The sequence below is a fragment of the Rattus norvegicus genome, chromosome 15 (genome assembly GCF_036323735.1).
Source record: "Rattus norvegicus strain BN/NHsdMcwi chromosome 15, GRCr8, whole genome shotgun sequence".
NCBI classification, from domain to species: domain Eukaryota; kingdom Metazoa; phylum Chordata; class Mammalia; order Rodentia; family Muridae; genus Rattus; species Rattus norvegicus.
In genome coordinates, this window is record NC_086033.1 from 44353613 (window position 1) to 44359612 (window position 6000).

General features: G+C 44.9%; 1 protein-coding gene and 1 pseudogene across 1 annotated transcript in view; one reads left to right on the forward strand and one right to left on the reverse strand.

The window, feature by feature from the left end:
• Positions 1–6000, forward strand: part of Clu (clusterin) — a 39243-nt gene that overhangs the window by 16994 nt on the left and 16249 nt on the right. The window lies entirely within an intron of this gene.
• On the reverse strand, positions 2407–4158 carry Ppp2r1a-ps1 (protein phosphatase 2 scaffold subunit A alpha, pseudogene 1; annotated as a pseudogene).

The window sequence follows — 6000 nt, forward strand, 5'->3', positions numbered from 1 at the left end:
GATGCAAATATTTCATTTTGTATATTAATATACCTCATATTTCATCATGTAGATATACAAACATAACACAGTAAAAGCTGAAGAAGTCTCTGAGCTGAAGGAAGAAATTCTCAAGACAGGAAACATGGGGACTAAAGAAAAAGATAAACATGTTTACTTGCATGAAAATTTGAGAAAACCTCCACATCCAAAGGAAAAAAACAAATAAATGACAGTTTGCTGGAAAGGGGGGGGGGAGTCTAAAGCCATGGCTCAGGGGTTAAAAGCACTTGTTGCTTTTCCTGATTCAAGTTTGGATCTCAGAACTCATGTCAAGCAGCTGACAACCACCCAGTTATCCATCTCCAGGACCCCTAACACCCTCCTCCACCTCTGTATGTACAGGACACATGCTCAAAAATGTAAGACAAGTAAATAAAGCTTACAAATAATTTTTAAAAGAATGAAAACTTAGAATGCACAAAAGATTACTTTGTTTATTAAAAAACTCTTAAAATTGATAGAAAACCACAAATAACTTGTTGAAATAAATGGACAGCCAAGAAACAGAAAATGCCTACCTCTTTGTCTATGTCTCTGTCTGTCTCTGTTTCTCTCTCTCTCTCTCTCTCTCTCTCTCTCTCTCTCTCTCTCTCTGTGTCTATGTGTGTCTCTCTATCTCTTTCTCTTAGTCTGTCTCTGACTTTCTGTCTCTCTGTCTCCTCTGTTTTTTGTTTTATTGTTTTCTGTTTTTGTTTTTGTTTTTGTTTTGTTTTGTTTTCATGAGGCAGGGCTTCATTTAAAAGCCCAGGCTGGCCTGAACTTGCTGTGTAACCCAGGCTGGCCTGGACTTGCTGTGTAGCCCAGGCTGGCCTCAAACTCATGATACTAGCAGGTACCACTACTCTTGGTAGAAGATGTTAGTTTTTAGCTCACCAAGTTGGAACATCCAAAGAACAGTAACTCACATCATGGTCATGTGGGAAGGAACATTTTTAGAGGAGCTAAAGTCACAGAAATTCAAAGACAGTGCTTCTAAGCCTTAAGAATGAGCCCTCTCCAATGCGTAAAGTACTTGCTGTCCAAGCACAAGGGTCAGAGCTTGAATGGCCAGAACCCACACCTGGATGTGGTCATGCCCATCTGAGAGATACAGGAGTGGATAGCCTAGTGTATACAGCAGGGAACAAGAGATCTTGCCTTAAACAAGGTGGTTGGTGAGCACTGACACCCAGCCTTGTTCTCTGCCCTCCACTCATGTGCCACAACAACCACACACATAGGTGAATACATGCACATATCTCATGCCCGGAGATTAAAAAACAAGGGAGAGAATGAACTGCATGTTCTATCTGTCAGTAACTTCACCTTACTGGAAGCAATAAGGGCATCAAGAAATTCAGAGACACAGAGAAGGTCATGATTTTTGACACTGCTTAGGCCAGTGGTTCTCAACCTGTGGGTCATGACCCCTTGGAGAGTCAAATATTGGCTATTATGCATATCAGATATTTGCATTATAAACCACAATGGTAGTAAAATTGCAGTTATGAATTAGCAATGAAAATAATTTTATGTTTGGGGAGTGGTCACCATAACATGAAGAACTGTATTAAATTGTTGGAGGATTGGGAAGGTTGAGAACCATTGGTTCCAACAACCGTAGTTAGATTAAGAGAATGATTGAAAAAATATATTGAGGTTTACCATGGATGCTATGCAGTCTCCCGGAAGTATGGGCTAGGTCTTCCTATGTATTGATTCAGAGAGATGTCTGTGACCTGATATTAGGTGGATGAGAACAGTTGCTTATGATTTAATAAATATATATTTATTTTTATCTTATGTTTGTCTGCATTTATGTACATGTACCACATGTGTGCAGTGCCCGAGGAGACCAGAAGAGAAGATTGGATTACCTGGAACTGGAGTTACAGGCTGTGAGCCATCCTGAGTGCTAGAAACTGAACCTAGGTCCTTGGCAAGAGCAGGGACTGCCGAGCAATCTTGTCAGTGCCTTTAATATTAACTTTTAATCTTTTTATTTCTACACCTTTATTTCTCCGTGTAAAGAGTAAGAAAAGGAATAAAATAAAAATGGCACAATTGACACGCACACAAAAACATGGCTGGGGTTAGGAAAGGGGGCTGGTAAATAGATGGGGGAGGGGTCCCCATTACAGCAGCAGGAGCTAGTGACTTAAGATGCTCCCACCTCTCCCAGAATGGGCAGGAACAACCAGCCCTTCCTTGTAGGCTGCTGTCCTGCCCAACTTGTACTGCCCCAGCTCCTTGGGAGGTAGATAGAGAAATCTTCCCAGGCTACAGAGAGGAGGAACTGAACTGTGCTAGAGGAGGGTCAGTTCATGCACAGGCGCTGGCAGTCATCGGTCCCACCACCTCCCTAAGGGAGGTAGCTTTGTGGGGGTTGGGAGGCGGACACCAGAGGCCTGAAATGTTTCTTTTTCCAGCATCAGGCAAAAGACAGAATAGTCAGGGCCTCCTGGGAGAAGTACGTGACATCCATATCCTGGTCCTGTGTCAGCTTCTTCAGGATGGAATTGACTTCACTCAGCAGGGTGCTGTTGTCAAGAATAGGTCCTATCTTTTGTAGTGACTTGGTCACATTGACCAAGTAGACATTGGTGACTGGGTCCCCAGTCATACAAAGAGCTGGGCAAAATATGTTTAGTGGTGATACCCTGCCCACAGACTTCAGACAGCACATCAATGCAGTGGAGTGTAGTCATGTGGTGTGGATAGTTAGGGTCTCAAAGCATGGCCTTGGGGACAATGGTGGCATGGGCCCACTCCTTCCCGAACTTCTCTACTAGCTCCTTGAGGTTGCTGGTGGTAGCCTCTCTGATAGCTTAGACATGATCTACTAGTCAGGCTATACACAAAGAGTTGAGTTTCTCATCAAAACAAAGAAAAATTCCACAGTCACACTTGCCACTTGGCATCCTCAGCTAGTTCCACAATGACAGGAAACAGGCGCTGAGTGAGCTGCCAGATGCCAACCTTCTTGTTCAAGCTGTCCAGGTTGGAGATGATGTTCACAAGCACCTCAGGACACGGTCCTTCAGCTGAGCCAAGAAAAGGCGCAAGAGGTGTTTGATGGTGGTGTCTTTACCCAGAATGGGAGAGAGGACCAAAGCCCAGTGCTGACTTGACATGTGGGTGGCATCTGATATGAGCTCCTTGATGCAGGGTAAGATCTGGGTCATGGCCACATTCTCCTGGCAGTCAGCTGAGAGATTTTCACAGAACACTTTGACTTTACAGGAGACTACAGCCCTTACCTCGGCTTCACAGTCCTTCACCAGGTTCTGGAAGGCAGGCACCAGGTCTGTCTTGGTGATCTTGGGTCCCACTGCTTTCTGGAGTCCTGTGAACTTACCAGCTACCATGCAGTGAACACCTGTTCCTCAGTAGCCTGTCTCAAGGTGGGTATCACTAAGGCCTTCAGGTTCTCCTGGGGCAGAAGCTGAGCGATGTTCACACATGCTTCCGCTGCCAGTGGTCACACCGAGTCCTGCTCGTCAGAGGTCAGGTTAGAGAACATGGGGATGATCTCACTCTTGACTGTCCAGTGCCAGCACCTTAGCAAACTCCCCCAGCTTGGAGGCAGTGGCCCACCACATCATGGAGGTGTCGTCTGAGCACAGGTTCCGGAAGGACTGTCAAAGTTCTGCCTTAATAGGCAGGGGTACTCAGGGGTAGCAAACTGAGAAGAGACCACAGGCCAAGGTGTGGGAGGTGAACCAGTCTCTACCCACCAGCCACTTCATCAGAGGCACCAAGTGAGCCTCTAAAACGGAAGGTGGGTGCTCATGTGAGATGCCCCACACGGACTTTACTACTGTCTCTTCCACTGTGGCCAGTGACTCAAGAGGTGGCAGCAGACAGTGTCACATACTCAGGACCTCCCACCAAAGTGGTGGAGGCTCCCAGCTATTCAGCCAAGGCCAAGAGGACCTTGGTGTCACAGATGGCATCTGTAAGGAAGGGCAGGAGCTAACTTCTGGTTCATTCAATGACAAAGGCAAAGGCCATGGTGGAGAGCATCTTGATACAGTTGAGACAGAGCTGAGTGTCCTCATCACACAGTTCATCTATGAGCACCATGGTGGGGTAGAGCGAATCGTTGCCGTTGACAGCTGCTGTCTTGGCTCCTTGGCATTTCTTTTTTTTTTTTTTTGATTTATTTATTTATTATATATAAGTACACTGTAGCTGTCTTCAGATACACCAGAAGAGGGCATCGGATCTCTTTACAGATGGTTGTGAGCCACCATGTGGTTGCTGGAAATTGAACTCATGACCTCTGAAAGAGCAGTTGGGTGCTCTTAACCGCTGAGCCATCTCTCCAGCCCCGGCATTTCTTTTTAAAAAGAAGAGAAAAAGGTCAGCAGTCTGTTTTACTTATGTTTGTTTGTAAATACACACACTGTACTAGAAGCATGAAATTCAGAAAGAAGCTGACAGTAAGATGGATAGGGAGGTTGGTTACTGACTGTGTATTCACCTTAAATCTCTGAGGGAATGTGGAGCCAGCAATGACTGTGTGTTTGTGTCTCCAAGCCTAGCCCACAGGTTAGCTTACATTGGTGTGAGGAACACAGTATTGTATAACACCATACAAAAGTGAGCAGAGACAGGGCCCATGAAATCACAAGTAGAAAGTGTTTGTTACTGTTCCACCTGGTCACCCAACCAGGTGTCCTGTGTGTCTAAAAGCCACACAGAAAGACAAAATGGAGTATGTTTGGGGTGGGGCGAAGAGAGTGAGGTATTGGCAGCCCACGTGCGAAGGGGATTGAAGGAAACATGGGTAAGATTGGATACAAGTTGGGTTTTCAGCTGTTTGAAGAATTGGCTTGTAGAGGAAAGGACACTATATTGTGCACTGTCTTAGGAATAAGACACAGGAGGCCGTTGTATGGAGGAAAATGCAGGGGCTTCAGCCAGAGTGAGCAAAGACCTGCTAGAGGTCTTCTGAGTCCCCATGCTCTCTGTGTGTTTATATATGCATATACATAGCATATTAATGTATTAATAAATTACATATATAATAAGACAAGATATATTATGTATATGTGGTGTTTGAATATGCTTGGACCAGGGAGTGGCACTATCAGGAAGTGTGACCTTGTTGGAAGAAATGTGTCACTGGTTGTGAACTTTGAGACCCTCCTCCTAGCTGTCTGGAAGACAGTCTTCTCCTGGCTACCTTGGATCAAGATGTAGAGCTCTCAGCTCCTTCTCCAGCACCAGGTCTTCCTGGATGCTGCCATGCTCCTCCCTTGATGGTAATGGACTGAACCTTTGAACCTGTAAGCCAGCCCCAATTAAATGGTGTCCTTTGTAAGAGTTGCCTTGGTCATGGTGTCTCTTCCCAGCAATAAGACCCTAAGTAAGACAGAATATATTAACTATTTATCTATTCAGATGCTGTGACAGGTTAAACCATTCTCTCTGATAGGGAGAACTCAGCTATTGGTAATTTTAGTATAATTTAATTGAATTTTTTAGACAGGATCTTACATATCTCAAGCTGGCTTCAAACTTGTTATATAGCCAAAGATGATCTTGACATCTGGATTCTCTTGCCTTTGCCCCCTGAGAGCTGGGTTTCAGGCATGTGCCATCACAACTGGAGTATGTGGTTCTGGGAATTGTACCAAGATCCTCATGCAGCCTTAGGTAAGCCTACCAACTAAGCTTTGTCCCTGGGCCTCATTGGTAATATTTAGAATTACCAAGTAGTTCTTTTGGTTAGCCATTGACTGGTTCTACAGAAATCACAGCTGTGAAGTAATAATTGGGGTCAGGGTGATTGTAGAAGAAATCTTGATTTGAAGCCGATTCTTTTGGCCAATTGTCTTGGGGCTCATTAGCTTACATTCATAGATAAAGGCTGTGATAAAGGCTGTGACTGGGAAGTTTCGAAATGAAATTCAGAAAGCGTGGCCCGTCTGCAGCATGAGGAAAGCTAAAGATGGCTTAAGGAACATCATC